Source organism: Helianthus annuus, chromosome 6 (genome assembly GCF_002127325.2).
Source record: "Helianthus annuus cultivar XRQ/B chromosome 6, HanXRQr2.0-SUNRISE, whole genome shotgun sequence".
NCBI lineage: Eukaryota > Viridiplantae > Streptophyta > Magnoliopsida > Asterales > Asteraceae > Helianthus > Helianthus annuus.
The window spans coordinates 48,590,616-48,606,822 of NC_035438.2; the positions used below are offsets into that span (position 1 = coordinate 48,590,616).

General features: G+C 37.6%; 1 long non-coding RNA gene across 16 annotated transcripts; it reads right to left on the minus strand.

The window, feature by feature from the left end:
- Positions 1-6,922: 6,922 nt before the first annotated feature.
- On the minus strand, positions 6,923-10,637 carry LOC110865464. 16 transcript variants are annotated; one of them, XR_004860828.1, is made up of 8 exons: positions 10,240-10,637; positions 10,023-10,140; positions 9,723-9,782; positions 8,232-8,863; positions 8,031-8,096; positions 7,807-7,958; positions 7,624-7,699; positions 6,923-7,483 (listed from the first exon to the last, which is right to left on the minus strand). It is a non-coding gene; the product is annotated as an uncharacterized LOC110865464 (long non-coding RNA). The 16 variants fall into 16 exon arrangements; XR_002550690.2 differs by having other exon boundaries at positions 10,013-10,140; XR_002550695.2 differs by having other exon boundaries at positions 8,031-8,787.
- Between the last annotated feature and the right edge of the window lie 5,570 nt (positions 10,638-16,207).

Below are 16,207 nucleotides of genomic sequence, written 5' to 3' on the forward strand. Positions count from 1 at the left end.
TCCGATTATATTCTTATCACGTGTTGTCACCCTTCAATAAAGAGGGTGTGTACGTGTCCCAAACCAGGAGATCATGCAGGTTTAGTATAAATCCTTTACCCATTCCCAACCCTTGGGAATCCCATGCCTTGTGGAAAGTGTGAACTCACCTTAGGGTGCTCGGTTGAACTCTTAAAATAGCTAATGGTCAGAGTTGGTCAATCATGTCCTAGTATGATTAACATTTCGTCAATTAGTGGTTTCAAATAGAGTACAAAGTTCCTACACGTATTCTAACATGTTGCACATAAAATATTATAATGTATATATGTACACATGCATGCAATGTGTCGCTATTCGAATTAGCGACCACGTATTCGTCACAAATCACAAGTAAATCTTGTCACAAAATTTCAGCTTTTAAGTGCATTTTCGGACAATTTGCGGTGCATTAATCGGGACCGTTCGGGCACCGGATAGTTCCCGAAGAATTACAGAACGTTTCAATCAAACCAGAGACCATTGTATTAAATTTTGGTGACCAAATTCCTTACGGATTTTTCGTGAAAAATCTTGTGCCAAACCATGATCAGATTTGACGTAATCTGGTCAGGTTTGCCGAAAAATTATTTAAAAATATCCGTGTATCCGATTGGCGCGAAACCAAAACCAAAATCGCATGTTCGATCCCTAGAATATACAATAGCATTTTCACATTCAGAAAGTAATCACACACCAAGTTATAGCGCAAAACGTTCGCTTCATTTTCTGCAGAAAATGGCAGCTCATAGCAGTTTTACAAATAATTCGGCTAAAAATAACTAGACCTGTCCGAAAAATACGAAACCACTTTTGTTTGAAAGCTATTTCCGGATACTTGGTTTTAGGCTCAGAAAACATTGAGTTTTGCAAGTTTAAGTCCCGAGAAAGACTCCGGAAATTGGCGTATTTTTTGTAGAAAATTGCTGAATGAAACCTTACTTGTTTTAAATTGTTTTTCATGTATCCTTAGATGGTTCTATGTGTCGTTATCACAAAATCATTACTCAATAGCATAATAACATTCTACACATTCAAATTTATTGCTAGAGATAACCCATACATAGCCCTATCATGGCAGCTAACAAATCAGACCTTCACAAAAAATCATAATCACATATTCCTACATATCATCACATACATGCTTTCACACTTCACATAACTACGAATATATATACATACATGCATACATGTTTACACACACTAGTTCAAGTTTACAAAGCATATACAGTCAAGTATGGTAGTAGATAAACAAGAATTTACAACTCAAACCCAAACCAAGACGACCGAGACGAAGGTGTTAATTTAAAGAGTTACAGATGAGGGAGTGGGCCTTACCGGCGATCGGAGATTGCGTTCGGCTGGAAAAAGAGGATGGTAATGATGGCTGCGCAAACTTAGGATGAGGAAGTTAGAGTCTGTGAGCAATACTCCTTGAAAATATATCAAATATATCCTATAGGTTTTACATAAAAGGGTTAGAGTGGCGGTTAAGGGTTGGGCTGCGGTTTGCCCGTTTGGGCTGTTAACTGCCCATGATGTTGCTGCCAAGATGCACATGAGGATCTTTTATTTTCTTTTGGGTGTGGGCCGCACATGGGAAAACAAGCAGCAATATATTGGCCGCTGTCCATATTTACGCACAAGAGTGGGGTGGTTAGGGCTTCAATTATAAGCTGCACATTGATCCACTTTAAATAGAGTACACATACATCTAATCTAATATTTATTATAGTAAAATACCCCTTTCTTTTTAATTATAACACAAGCTATGCATTCCTATGTAAATATTGAAAAGGATTGATAGGGTGGTTTGCATTTGTTGGCAGACATGGGCCAAAAGATATGAGGGTGGAGTTCGAGCTAGGTGTGTGATGTAAGTAAATTAAATAAAGATGTCCAACAATTTACTGTTGCGACTTTAGTTTAGGTATATATTTTTACACTTATACTCAACTAACAATAATGAATAATTAATGTTCAACGATATAACTGTATAAGATTCGTACTATGGTTCGGTCCTCATAAGGTTTGAGTTACACGAGTGGGTTAGATCGACAAGCGAGACATGTACTTTGGTTCAAACGGTTTGGGTCGGTACAACACGGTAAGGATTAGGTTTGAATACACGCTTATATATATATATTAATTTGATAGACATAAATTAAATTCATCAAACAAAATAAGTATATGGTTTGATTTCTAAACGCGAAGCAAGCGGCTTTTACCTTGAGATCACGGGTTGTCACATCATCCCCAAGTTGAAAGAAATTTCGTCCCGAAATTTAGCACGCAGTCACTGAGGAAGCTAGTTTCGTTGAGCGTTTTCTCTTCTGGCGACGATGACAGGTGTAGGTGATAAAGTTCGTCAACAGGGATGCATGGGTTTAGTTCTCCTAAGCCCGAGTTCGTGTAAGCCAGGTCTGGTCTTCTAGAATGTTGACGTACAAACCGACTGTACGGAGGGTCAGATGGCAACGTCATGTCGAAGTAAACGTACGAGGAGATAGAATGCATAAACAGTCGTTGTAGCGGGGTGACAAGGAATCAGGAAAGAATTTGACCACCACTTGTCAAATTTCAAGTAAACAATTGTGTGTCATAAAGAACACAATAGGGCTAATAGACAGCATGCTGCTTTCCTAATTAAGCATACCATAACATCACACCATGCAAAAGTAATCTAGCAAGTAGGTAATATAAACTTAGTTCATACCACCTAGTGTGTTGAGCCTTGCACGTGGAGCGAAGCGTCGTTGTGGATCGTTGAGCACCGTACAGGTTATAGTCTGATTTTAATAAAAACTTTTTCCCGTATTAAAACCAAGTTCACTATAACCAATGGCTCTGATACCAATCTGTCACACCCCCAAAATCCACAAGCGGAGTATCACCGCATGGAGGCGTGACTGACCAGGATCCAGCCACGAATCATATTGAACAATATAAATTAAGTAAATAAAAGTCCAATCCAAACAATATAATTGGTGTCAAAACAATTCAACCAAGTTAAAGTTATCAGCGGAAGCATAAAGTTCAAAACCCAAAACATAAGTTAAAAGTTCATAAGTTTAACATGGAACTCAATAGTCCATGTCCCACAACGACCTCTCCTCCTCGTGCAAGCTTCATCTATGCACCTAACGACCTTCAAGGCATGTACCAACGAGTCAACAACAAAGTTGAGCGAGTTCACAGTTGGTGTTCATTATTAAGTTGTTTCAAAACCAGGAGTTCATTTGTAAGTTGTAAGCTAATCCGTTTACCCTATTTCCCAAACATGTCCATAGTTGGTGGGGGCTTCCCCATGTTAACCACTAGACCTGTTTACCATATCGACCACTGACTAAAGTAAGTTGGTGCCCTGACGTCAATGTCTATCATCATTGACTAGTGCCTAGATCCATTAGTTCACGCCCGTCCTCTGCGGCACGGTGTGAGGCTTGTCAAACCTAAATAGCGCTATCTGACTAATGACCCGCTCGCCATTGGCCCGACAATTAAGTCGATATAAAAGGAGGGACTTCATGATAGAGAGTTTTGGTTTAGTATCCGTGTTGTCACCCTTCAGTAAAGTGGGTGTGTATGTAATCGCCAAACCAGGAGATTACGCAGGTTCCGATTATATTCTTATCACGTGTTGTCACCCTTCAATAAAAAGGGTGTGTACGTGTCCCAAACCAGGAGATCACGCAGTTTCAGTATAAATCCTTTACCCATTCCCAACCCTTGGGAATCCCATGCCTTGTGGAAAGTGTGAACTCACCTTAGGGTGCTCGGTTGAACTCTTAAAATAGCTAACGGTCAGAGTTGGTCAATCACGTCCTAGTATGATTAACATTTAGTCAATTAGTGGTTTCAAATAGAGCACAAAGTTCATACACGTATTCTAACATGTTGCACATAAAATATTATAATGTATATATGTACACATGCATGCAATGTGTCGCTATTCGAATTAGCGACCACGTATTCGTCACAAATCACAAGTAAATCTTGTCAATTTGCGGTGCATTAATCGGGACCGTTCGGGCACCGGATAGTTCCCGAAGAATTACAAAACGTTTCAATCGAACCAGAGACCATTTTATTAAATTTTGGTGACCAAATTCCTTACGGATTTTTCGTGAAAAATCTTGCGCCAAACCATGATCAGATTTGACGTAATCTGGTCAGGTTTGCCGAAAAATTATTTAAAAATATCTGTGTATCCGATTGGTGTGAAACCAAAACCAAAATTGCATGTCCGATCCCTAGAATCTACAGTAGCATTTTGACATTCAGAAAGTAATCACACACTAAGTTATAACGCAAAACGTTCGCTGCATTTTCTGCAGAAAATGGCAGCTCGTAGCAGTTTTACAAATAATTCTGCTAAAAATACCTAGACCTGTCCAAAAAATACGAAACCACTTCTGTTTGAAAGCTATTTCTGGATACTTGGTTTTAGCCTCAGAAAACATAGAGTTTTGACAAGTTTACGTCCCGAGAAAGACTCCGGAATTTGGCGTATTTTCTACAGAAAATTGCTGAACGAAACCTTACTTGTTTTAAATTGTTTTTCATGCATCCTTCGATAGCATAATAACATTCTACACATTCAAATTTATTGCTAGAGATAACCCATACATAGCCCTATCATGGCAGCTAACAAATCAGACCTTCACACAAAATCATAATCACATATTCCTACATATCATCACATACATGCTTTCATACTTCACATAACTACGAATATATATACATACATGCATACATGTTTACACACACTAGTTCAAGTTTACAAAGCATATACAGTAAAATATGGTAGTAGATAAACAAGAATTTACAACTCAAACCGAAACCAAGACGACCGAGACGAGGGTGTTAATTTAAAGAGTTACGGATGAGGGAGTGGGCCTTACCGGCGATCGGAGATTGCGTTCGGCTGGAAAAAGAGGATGGTAATGATGGCTACGCAAACTTAGGATGAGGAAGTTAGAGTTTGTGAGCAATACTCCTTGAAGATATATCAAATATATCCTATAGGTTTTACATAAAAGGGTTAGAGTGGCGGTTAAGGGTTGGGCTGGGGTTTGGCCGTTTGGGTTGTTAGCTGCCCATGATGTTGCTGCCAAGATGCACATGAGGATCTTTTATTTTCTTTTGGGTGTGGGACGCATATGGGAAAACAAGCAGCAATATATTGGCCGCTGCCCATATTTACGCACAAGAGTGGGGTGGTTAGGACTTCAATTATAAGCTGCACATTGATCCACTTTAAATAGAGTACACATACATCTAATCTAATATTTATTATAGTAAAATACCCCTTTTTTTTTAATTATAACACAAGCTATGCATTCCTATGTAAATATTGAAAAGGATTGATAAGGTGGTTTGCATTTGTTGGCAGACATGGGCCAAAAGATATGAGGGTGGAGTTCGAGCTAGGTGTGTGATGTAAGTAAATTAAATAAAGATGGCCAACAATTTACTGTTGCAACTTTAGTTTAGGTATATATTTTTACACTTACACTCAACTAACAATAATGAATAATTAATGTTCAATGATATAACTGTATAAGATTCGTACTATGGTTCGGTCCTCATAAGGTTTGAGTTACACGAGTGGGTTAGATCGACAAGCGAGACATGTACTTTGGTTCAAACGGTTTGGGTCGGTACAAGACGGTAAGGATTAGGTTTGAATACACGCTTATATATATACTAGTTGTTTACCCGCGCGATGCGGCGGGAAACATACCACTTAGGTTGGTGAGTTTAGGGCTATGTACGGGGATGTAGTTTCCGATGTGGCGTGCAACGACGATGGTGGCAGTGTAGCAGAACGTGAGGGTCGGTTGCGGCCTTCTTTAGCGGCGAAAAATCAACGGTGTGTGGCTATTGGTGGTTTCTTGATGGCGTTTGGTGTTGGCGGCGGCCGGTTACCGGCTTCAGGAGAAAACAAAGAAAATTGTGTGATTCTAGTTATGTTATGAGGGGTTTTAAAGATGTGGGTACATCAACGGTTTTGAATGATAAATCGTATCATCAGTTACAATGAGGCCTTCGGCAGTGGGGAAGCTTGACGTTTTCTAAAAATGTTCAGGGCCTTTGAAATTTAAAATCCCACCCAAGAATTGAGGGTATTGTTTAAAAGCGAAAAATCCCACCCAAGAGATTAAGGGTATAAAGGGTGTTGTTTGAAAGGTATAAAGGGTATTGTGCTTTAGAGAGTTGTACATCATGCTTTAAAGATGTTTTAAATAAAGTGGCAAATTACCTTAAGTTGTCCTTGCAATATGCTTTATAACATAGTATAGATTAATGAGATCAAGTAATAAATGAATTTTAACTTTATTAACACAACTTTTATCACATGTTAAATTTGCAAGATAAGTAATAGAGGTAAAATAATCCCCATAGCCAGAGCCTGAGAAAATCAGATTCTCAAAGAAGAGCAACAAGTATAAGAAAAACAATATAATAAATAAATACCCATGAAACCGTATACAATATAAAAACTTTGTTGCGAAGAGTTTGGTAAGACAACCCGTAGTGGGGTTTTTTTTTTGGGTGTTTTTCCCCTAAAAAACGCCACACAACACCCTTTTCCCACCCGGGGCGTTTTTTTCAAACAAATTGTTTTTGGTAACAATATCAAGCTCTACCCTCAACTAATTAGGAGCCTAAAAAATATAACAATGCAAAGCAAACCAAAAGCCAACATGACACTATTAAACTATTACCAAATCACCATTTTTTTTAATTCTCTAAGTTTAAACAGCTTGAGACAGAGGAAGCCTATTAATTCTCGGAAAAGTAAAATAAATATGAATTGCTATAAATAACAAATTAAATAAATTGAAAAACACCATGTATACCATTTTATCATATGAGTTGTTCCACCATGCCATTTACATGTTTCCATACTTTCATATACTTTCATAGAAAGAAAAACATAAAGAGAAGAGTTACATTAACCTTAAATCTCCCAACAAACCAATATGCCATGCACATATTACATACAAAAACAACCTTAATAGTTAGATACTACAACATTAAAAACTAAAAAAGAAACTTAAAACTAACCCCAAATAACCAATTCATACAACTTTCAGATCAAACACTCTTGTTTTCATATGCTTAGAATAGCTCCACAATCATACCACATCTACCATAGCCGCCACCGGATCTGTATGATATCCAACGGTTACACCTTCGCTTGATATAGTAATGCTGCTGACTGAACTTGCGACACTCTTCACGAATGATCGTTGGTCAACTTTTTGGAATCAAAAAACACCTAGTTTACACTATCCATCATCAGATATGTCCATAACTTCACTAACAACCAGATATATGAATCAAAGGTCACCGGAACTTGCAACGTTCCCCATAATCAACCCAGCAACCTCCGAGTAACATCACCATCCACCGCCACTGCTCACCGCTGTCCGAAGATGGTCTCTGCAGCCACAATCTGCTAAACAAAAATATGACATGTACATAAAGTGATTGTCACTTCCACACCTCATGTAAAAATATGGCATGTAAAAAAATCTCACATTTGTTTACATTTTTGCAAAAATTATACTTTAAAGATAAACATAAAAACCGAACCATTTAAATGAAAATGTTGACTAAATAGCTTCTTGGGTTTTATAAGCTTCTCCTAGCATACCATAATCCTGAACGGCTGAACCAAACCATTTAGAACACATCAAAAACTGAAAAACCACCAAAAGTAATAAAAACGAAAGAAAAAAAACATGAACATATCTGTGATGAGTTAAAACTAAAAACCTTGCTTGTTATGCAATCATCAGCAACAAATCTCATCTCTTTCGGTCTCATCTGCCGCGTTTGCACGGTTGGCCCACCCAACCCGACCAGTTTGGTTGGTTGTTTCAAAAAACCATAGTTTGCGATTCGTCTCAACCTTTTTTTTGTTATATCTGGTTGAGCAAGACTGTAAGCACCCCTAGCATCAATTTTACTTACAAAAATAACCTGTAAACAAAGATTACCTCTGCGATCCGAACTTTATGGGTTTTCCAGTGGAATTAACATACTCCTTGTCCGTAGTCAAACTTCTTTAGTAGACAACAACCATGCATGCATATGAAATTCAAAAAAAATAATTTCAGTTACCTTATTAAGCAAGTACTAACAAAACTAAAAAATAAAAAATGGGTTAAAAACTTTACATTCCCTGTATCAACAGTTACCTTATTAAGCCAAACCCATATGAGACTTCTATTCAACCAGCTTTTAAAACAAATGTACCATACTGGCCCAACATGGCGCGAACCTGAAAATCTGACACAAACCCCAACACAACACAACCCGAACCCGAAAACCGGTAATGAACCCAAACACTAAATGTTTTGATCCCAAAAGCGCACCTGAATTCACGACGTTGCTGTCCTGTTCGCTGCACTATTTTAGTAGCTCAATACCGATGTTCTTCGCTGTCGTTTGGTCACTAAATGCAGCCTTTTACACTCTCTCACATAACCGCCAGATCAACCGCCTATTACCACCAGATCAGCTGCCTCTTGACACCCGTGTAGCCGCCAATTGCTGTTGTTGTTAGACCGGCTTCAGCCCTCTTATGGTCCCATTGATCGCCACTGTCGACCACACATATTTGCAGATGATGCCGCCAGGATTCACCATCACAGAGCCACCATCGACACTGGAATTCTAATAGTGGCAAACTTTTCAAGAAATTTGTCCATCTCTGTAATACAAAATTTGAAATATGGATGTGTTATCGGGCCCCTGAAACCAAGATGAGATAAATGAGGCAACTCCGGAGCATAGTAACTTCTACTATATTGTTCCCTGCAGCTGGTACCTAGAAATTGCATTAACCGTCTGTGAGATTGTAAACTATTAAACGTCTTAGTTGCCAAACTTGTTCTTTAAGACATGCATATTAGAGGGTGTTTAGATGTGTGTTTTATATTGATTATGTGAGGTTAAATAAAAACAATTAGATAATAAATTGTGATAAAGTGTCCACAAAGCACCAATCAATGCTTTAAACGTCTTAGTTGCCATAATTTTTTGGTTTGTATCTCTTGAACGATCAAAGCACCAATCAATGCTTTAAATAAAGTGTCCACTGCAAATTTAAAACACCATTATTAAATTCAATCAAGACCCAAAAACATAATGTAAAGTTTAATTCATCCAGTTTCGGTCGTTAATGTGAACTTAGTCTCGGAGCATATTTTTGAAACCAGATCTTCAATCAAGACCCAAAAATATAACGTAAAGTTTTAATTCCTCCAGTTTCGGTCGTTAATGTGAACTTACTCTCTGAGCATATTTTGAAACCAGATCAATATGTTGAAAATTGCCCAAAATGTACTTTTGATGCATAAAACTTCTTCATAAAAATAAGACTTTCAATGAGATGATATAGTTTTTTAATGAAATTTGACAAGCTAATCGTATAAGAAAAAAAAAGTCATTTTTATGGGAAAAAAGGTGTTTTCATGACTTTGCAGTGATTGATATCCCATACCAGAAATTTGACAAACTAATTAATTACTGTCTTATTTAGTTTATCAGAATTGTTGAGGATTACCCAAAATTAGTGTATGATCATAACTTAAACCAATACAACAGTTTTTTCATGCGTATTATATCTCATATAATTATAGAAAGAAACTTCATATCAATGAAAGTGTGTCTGTTACTTAAATGACCTTCGGTAATGTTTGATGATCCTGCTCCATCAACTTTCCATGTTGCTGCAGCCTTCAGTTCTGCAAGAGATAATATTCTGAGTTAACTTGTTGACTTGACCCCAATATCTCTCTTCTATGATCTACGATAAGAATATATAACCATGACAAACCCTTATAATCTTTATCCTTACTTAGTATGCGCATATATAGATTGACAGATTGTAAATTCAATTGATAAGTACGAAACTTCACATGAACACACAAAGACGGGAATTTATCCACTATACTGAAATTAAAACCTCGGTCACCTCCACATACTTGACGGGAATCGCATCTGGAACTCCAACCACCGAGATCTGATTCTTCTCCATGATTTTGTTGTCTCCTTCCAAATATTCTTATTATTCTTCACCAGATCTAGTCTTTAAACCATGACCTACAAAAAACGAAAATCCAAAACACAAACAAAAGCAAGTAAAATCCAGTGAATACATGAAGAAATAGTGTTCAGAAACAAAAGGACGGTGTCACTTACCCTTGATGAATGTTGAAAAACGCCAATAAAAGCCGGAAAACGGAACCAGGAGGTCAGAATCTTCATCGATTTGTTGAAACTTCATAGATCTGGTGAGATCGTTCCTGAATCGCCAGAGAGAGGAGCAGATCTAGTGAAATCGTTCTGAATCGCCAGAGAGAGAGAGAGAGGTGCAGGGAACGCCAATAAAAGCCGGAAAACGGAACCAGGAGGTCAGAATCTTCATCGATTTGTTGAAACTTCATAGATCTGGTGAAATCGTTCCTGAATCGCCAAAGAGAGGAGCAGATCTAGTGAAATCGTTCTGAATCGCCAGAGAGAGAGAGAGAAAGGTGTACAGGGAAGGGCGATTTTGAAATGTTTTGAAATGAATGAAGTTGAAACCCTAATGGTATCCCGTGTTTTTTAGCAAAGGGTATAAATGGAAAGTGATGTTTTCTAATGCTTAAAAGACTTGTACATCATGCTTTAAAGGTGTTTTAAGGAAATTTCAATGACTTCAAGAAGTCCTTTGGATATGCTTATTAATATAGTATAGATATATATATTAATTTGATAGACATAAATTAAATTTATCAAACAAAATAAGTATATGGTTTGATTTCTAAACGCGAAGCAAGCGGCTTTTACCTTGAGATCACGGGTTGTAACACTACTTATGGTCACCTAAATTATTTGGTCGAATCCTAATGATTGACCAAATGGGTCGGGTTCGAAAGTATAAGCGATTGAATAGATTGCTGACCTCTATGACCCTAAACAAGCACAAAACTAAAAGCGACGAGCTAAACATGCTAGAACATGTTTAGTAAAGTTAGAAAATAGGTTTGGTATTAAAACAAACGGTTTTTATACCCAAGAGTAGTTTGGTTACAAAATACGCGAGAAAACGCATTTTGGCCGAAACTACGACTCGTTACTGAGCCTAGATAACGTGGTAATCAGTGGGTATAGTCACTAGGGAACTATAACCATCGTGATTACGCTCACGTTATGAAGTTCAAACGAACTTCGCTTTGACCAAAAACTGGTCTATGCAGAAAGTCAAACGTAGTTTGACTTTAACGATGAAAACGAATGAAAAGAACGAAAGAATACTTATAAAAGGTCCCCGCAAGCTTTGATTTCCCAAGTATTCTCAGGTATGAAGTGGCTAGCACTTCAACTTAGAGAAATCTCAGAAAATCAAGTGCGGTTTTTGCAAGTCAAGGGGTGGGGGTATTTATAGGATTTCTAGAAGCAGGTTCAAGGGTGTGGAACAGCTAGTAACAGCTGGAACAGATTTTTTTGCTGTTCTGGGACTCTCATGCGGCTCGCGTAAGGCACACACAAACTCTCACGCGGCCCGCCTGGGCATAGTTTCCAGAATTGACAGAAATGGTCCCTTAACTTGATAAAAATGCATTTCGGCTCATTTTTGACATGTTTAAGCCCCGTTAACCTCATTTCAAGGCTCCAAAATGAAGTTAAAGTATAGGGAACTCAAAAAAATGCTCAAAAATATCTCGGATGTCAGTTCGTTTGGCCGTACGGTTGCGTTGTTCGGTTAATTACGACGGAAGTCGTAACGAACGCAAAAACGATCCAAATTAAGCGACGAATGGAATTTTATCATGCCAAACACTAAAATAAAATATTTTAATGATTACATAAATTTTTGGATGTCTGGATGTATTCAGAACGTAAGTTATGCGCGATAATGCAAACTTCCGCACTTTTTGACGCTTTTAGTCCCTGAATGACCAGAAAGTTTATTTTAGCACACAGAACACCTCAAAGCCTATTTCTAAGCTATGTAAAGGATATTTAGGGTATGTTTCACTTATGGTCATGTTTCGGAGGGTCTGTTACAGTACAAATTGATATACTTTCGCAGTTTGTCGAATTTAGTCCCTGTAAGCGAATAAACTTGATTTTGGCATACCAAACCATCCAAAACCTATTTCTAAGTTATGTGAAGGTTATTTAAGGTATGTTAAGCCTATGTCACTATTCCGGAGTGTTTGTTGCATTAAACTGGTTATATTTACGCTTCAGTGCGCGTATAACCCTCTAGAAAGCGATCTAAAGCCCGAAATCGAACAAGAGTTGATATGTGCAAATGATGCACATGTTTTTGTAAATCCCAAGTATGAAATACAATATTTCATTGGTTTGGTATTTGATTGATGGTTTAAGTGACATAGATGTCACACCCAGGCTGAAACAGATTGAAGAGAAAGAGAAGTCTAGAGCTCTTGCGGTCATTCATGACGATGAAGGATATGACTGGAGTGAGATATTGCCTGAGGAAGACACAGTTGGTTATGCGTTCGCAGCAACAAAGATTGTTCCGTTTAAAGACAACAGAACGGAAGAAGAAAAGTTTGTGAACAGAAGAATGAAAGCCCAATAAAAAATAGCAGAATCTACAACATTTTCAAAGAAGCAAAAAGGGCAAAACGATGGGATGAAAACAGAGAATGCTACCTTGATCCACAAGGAAATATCGCAGTTGATCCCAATTCCATCAGTGTTGATGCAGTCATTCAGCAGTACGCTAAAGAAGAAGAAGCCAGACAGAAAGAATGGTGGGGTGGCGGTGAAAAGAAAGTGGAAGAGATAGAAGAAAAAGTGAAGATGGCAGAAAAGAAGATTGATGACGGATTGATAGATACATCACAGGAGCTCACAGCTGAACATCTGATGAAGATGGCGGACAAAGTTCTTGCTGCAAAGGAACTGGACGTAGATTCTAGTTCTGGAACTGAGTCAAAAAGCCAGGTCACTCAGATTGATACAAATCAAGTGTCAGGTAAGAAAGTTAAACGTGAAAGTGACTACAAGAATTGCATGAAAAACTGCAAAGATTGTAGTACTATCGCTTATCTTAACAACAAAAAAGTTGAAGATCTGACAAAAAGAGTAATAGAAGTAGAAAATCAGATCTTAAACCGGGATAAAATGCTGAAAGCTTCAAACGATCGTGCTTTAGAGTTAACTGAAAAAATTGAAAGTGATAAAAGTGACATAGAAAGAACTAAGAAAGAAAATGAAAAACTCATTCATGAAAATCGTCACATCACTGAAAATTTTGAAAAGCTTAAGTGAACGGTTAAAGATTCTGATGAACGAAATGGTAAAACAACAAAAGAGAATCTTCAACTGTCAGGTGTGCTTAGGGTGAAAGAAGAGTTGATCAATAAACAATTGGATGAAATTGCTAAACTGAAGCTTCAATTTCAAGAGGTGAAAATTGAAAATGAACACATCTAATTAAAATTAACCAGCTACAACTCCGCGAGCTTTGTTTTGCAGCACATTGTTCCCAAACCCATCGGGAAAAACAAAGCTGGCGAAGATGTATTTTCGGATGGAACAGGGGTGGGATATCATCAAGTTCCACCACCAGTTTTAAACAAATTCTCAAAGAAAAAGTTCGGGCTGGTTAATGATGAAGAAGATTTAAAAGAAATAAAACTTCTGTTGGGATTGAACCCTAACAGAGGAACAGAAAATGTAAAGCCAAAACCGGATCTCATCAGTGGACTATCAATAAGCAGCAATTTACACTTTGCATTCCCCTTGACAGTGGTATTCTAACAGCTGATAAATCATAAGTGCTGCTCACTACAACAACTGATGAACTAAACATTGATGATACTCTTAAAGACTGCTGAAGACAAACACTGAGCTCTATCTACTGCTGTCTCTCAAGTACTGCTGAAGATCCAAGCACTGCTCATTCAAAGACTGATCACCTTTTGAAGAAAGCACTGATGTTCAAGTAATCAGTGCTTAGGCTACAACAGTGGAACGTGAACAGTGTTAGACTTGTTTTGTATTGTATTATTAATCAGTTGTTAGACATCAGTAGTTTTGTATAGATCAGTGTTTATAGTTTGTTAGGTCGTTAGATGTCACTATCATGGTGACGTCAGCTAAGATGCTTTAGTAGTTTGGTTTGCCTATAAATGGAGCAGTACTCTGTACTGTTACATTTGATCGTCTTGAGTGAGTTCTTCTCCTCAATTCATCCTTTCATCTTGTGCAACCAACCCTGGAGTGTCTGGCTTAGGGGGAGTTTAGTTCTGTAAACATGCTGTAATCATTTGCTTTGTATTTTAATCATTTGACTTAATGTGAAGCAATTGTTTATCAAACTATATTCTCCTTTGATTGTGTTTACAAAGTTTGCTACTCATTTCCACTGCACTTACATCATTACATATGTTCTGAATGCTTCATTTTTATGCAAACAAACTCAATCATGAGAGCCTCAGATCCTAACAATTGGTATCAGAGCTTGGACAGTCAAATTCGATCTAACAATCAATTTGACATAACAGTTCAGCTCACAATTCATTGATACTAAGGGCGGTTGTATTCAGTTGAAAAACAGAGTAACGGGTGAATCATGATCAAAATGGTTTTTCAAAAACTCTGTAAATCAACCAAGATGTCATATGACACACAAATTTTAAGCAACAAGTGATTTCATGCACAAAATACTCATAGTTTTCAGATCTGTAAAATATCTGATAAATTATGGGATCGTTCAACATTTCCAAAATTGATTTCAATTATTGGTTTGACATTTGTGATGTTTTCACTAAAATGCTAAAGTATGAACCTCAGATCAGCAAAACCTATGTTCATTTAAACAATAGTGTTCTGCTGACATAGAAAGAGGGAAATAAAGCTTTAGTCAAAACTTCTTATGTGCTCAAAGGCAGATTGAAAATCCTCAAAAGGACCAAATCAACTTTGTCAAATACATTAAGAAAATAAGGTGTAAAAACAGTCCTAATCAAATGTAATGTGAGATCTGTAATAAAAGATGCACAAATGTGGTCAGATCTCTCAAAACATTACTTCAAAGTGATTCTGGACAAAGTATGTTCAAAATATAATCTCCTAGTGAGTATTTCTGAACATGTGAATAAAAAGAGTAAAAAGGGAAAAAGAGAATGAACAAATCTCAAAGTGTGATTATCTGAAAACTTTTGAAATCAAAAGAAAAGAGTATAAGCATAAAACACTTATGAGGTCAAAGTTAGCTCATCAGTGGTCATCATGCAACTGTGTGCATTCATCAATACAGGAATTGTTCTGGTAACAATAGTGTTGGTGTAGTTGTCTGTCGACTACATCTTCGTTCGAGTCTTAGGGTAGGGCTGATTGTATTGTGAACAGTAAATGAGAAATCTTGTATTAGATAGGATCGCTTATTGGGCTTTAGATCGCTCTTATGGCCCAATTAGATAGTAGGATCGCTCGAATGGCATATCATCTGGACCGCTCGAGTGACTTTGTGATGGATCGCTCGAGTGGCATGTGTTTGGGTCGCTTATTGGACCATGTCATATAAGCGATCCCAAATGCCTATATATAGGAGATCATATGAGCGATCCAGGGGTGTGTTTTTCAAGGTGTAACGGCGAAGCTCTGCCCGTTTGTCTCCAAGAACTTGTAATTTGACAGTTAATCAATAGAGGAGACATTAAGTTGTGAAATCAAGCTTTACGAAGACTAGTTCAATGAATTCCGCCTCTGAATTAGTCTAAGTGCTCTTCTGAACGACTCGTCAGGTCGGAAAACGTTCCTACAAGTGGTATCAGAGCTCAGGAGGAAGAGTTCTTACCGTTTAGCTCGATTTTCGCTCAAAATTCTGATTTCTGCACCTTCTTTTATTCATTCGGAAAGATTTGACGGTCGGAATCGTCTCAAAATATCAGGGATTGTGCGCAACTACACAGAGACAAACCCTAGAAAGTTTCAGATCTAAATTCGAAGTTTAAGTGGGTCAAAATTGGAATTGAATTTGGTCCGCTTGTTCGAACATACTCTGATCCGCTCAAAGGATTCTCTTTGGACCGCTCATTTGACAAATTCTGGACCGCTCATTAGCACAATTTATCTGAATCGCTCGAATTGTAATTGTCTGGATCGCTCATACGAATAGCATTTGGACCGTTCTTTCGGACAT